Source organism: Montipora capricornis, chromosome 12 (assembly GCF_036669925.1).
Source record: "Montipora capricornis isolate CH-2021 chromosome 12, ASM3666992v2, whole genome shotgun sequence".
NCBI lineage: Eukaryota > Metazoa > Cnidaria > Anthozoa > Scleractinia > Acroporidae > Montipora > Montipora capricornis.
In genome coordinates this window covers 28,040,359-28,041,723 of record NC_090894.1, presented here as the reverse complement: position 1 = coordinate 28,041,723, position 1,365 = coordinate 28,040,359, and the positions used below count along the sequence as shown (strand labels likewise).

General features: G+C 44.8%; 1 pseudogene; it reads right to left on the bottom strand.

The window, feature by feature from the left end:
* LOC138025605 (uncharacterized) overlaps positions 1 to 165 on the bottom strand; it is a 2,038-nt pseudogene extending 1,873 nt beyond the window's left edge.
* Between the last annotated feature and the right edge of the window lie 1,200 nt (positions 166 to 1,365).

Below are 1,365 nucleotides of genomic sequence, written 5' to 3'. Positions count from 1 at the left end.
AGAGTCCTGCCCACATGCGGTTGCTTCTTCTAACTACATGGAACCCAGCCTCAATTTCCTGTAAACATCTGGATGTTCACTCTCAAGGTTGTTCATGGATTGCAAGTACAATCTGGCACTTTTAGCATACAGATTGTGCCCTGAGGCAGCCAGATAGGGAAGCATCTCTGACAAAGCTTGTAGATGGAGTCTCCAATTACCGGTTCGCTCAGCCTTTATGACCATGCGAAGGATGTCTACCATATCCATATACTGCAGCCATAGCGATGCTGTGCGGTCGTCCTTCATGAAATCCCTCTGTTGTTGGAGATGGCCTTTTATCCTGTCTAGAACATCAGCTGCACTAATTTCTTCTGCTGACTTTTTTTGTTTATTAACTCATCATACGGGGCACGAGCTTCCTGAAGGTCAGGATTCTGTCTGGGATCTGCAGTAGATGGCGTATTTGATGCAACATCTTCATCTTCATCTTCATCTTCAGCTGCCGCTGACTCATTTGGCGTATCTTGCATTCCTGAAATGGGAACTGTCAGAGCTTTGGATAGCATGAGTGTGTTAAGAGCTGCATCTACAAGAAGATGTGCACGCACTGCTCGAGCGATAGCTTTACCAGTAAAGATGTGCTCCACTGCGTTTGGTGCATAAATCATCTCTAAAAGCTCTTTTAATCCAGATCCTGCCATGAGATTGCCAATGCAGCCGAGAAAACTCATCTCAGTATGGAATCCACCAAGACGCAGGACTATTTCACGAAGGTCACTTCCCAGAGGTTCAGACATAATGATTGTCAAAGCCTTCCACCACAGTGGTTGATCAAAAGTAATAATTGGTGTTACGTTATGCTTGCGTGCATGTTCAGTTACAAACTTCAATGTGGAGAAGATGCAAGTAGGGTCACTTGAACTCATGTCAGTCATTGGGAGGAATGTTACAGAGGACTGATCCGGGTGGTTACAACGATGAACATACTGCATCATACCAGACCAAGCTGGTCGAGAGAAATGAAATAAGAGTGACGTCTTCCATAGAATATCAAGATTGGCTGTTGGATCGAGGGCTTTCCGGATAACTATGTCATTGTACTTTATCTCTATTTCCTGGTTTGCTAAGCCCTGGTGCTGTATTTGGATGCATCCTGCTGTGGAAATATCTTCTGCATTAACTTGTCTCCTTGGAACAAGTTGGCTCTGCGTTGTTCCGGGGGTAACAGCGGCTATGATCCCCATGCCATGGAACGTATCGTTGCCGTCCAAGGTTCTTATGTGTGATCAACATTATCTGCAGCACATTGACAAACTCAGAAGTATGGCTGGGAATATCAGTTCCTTGATTTACAGCTGCATTTTGTCCAAAACTTCTGCACTT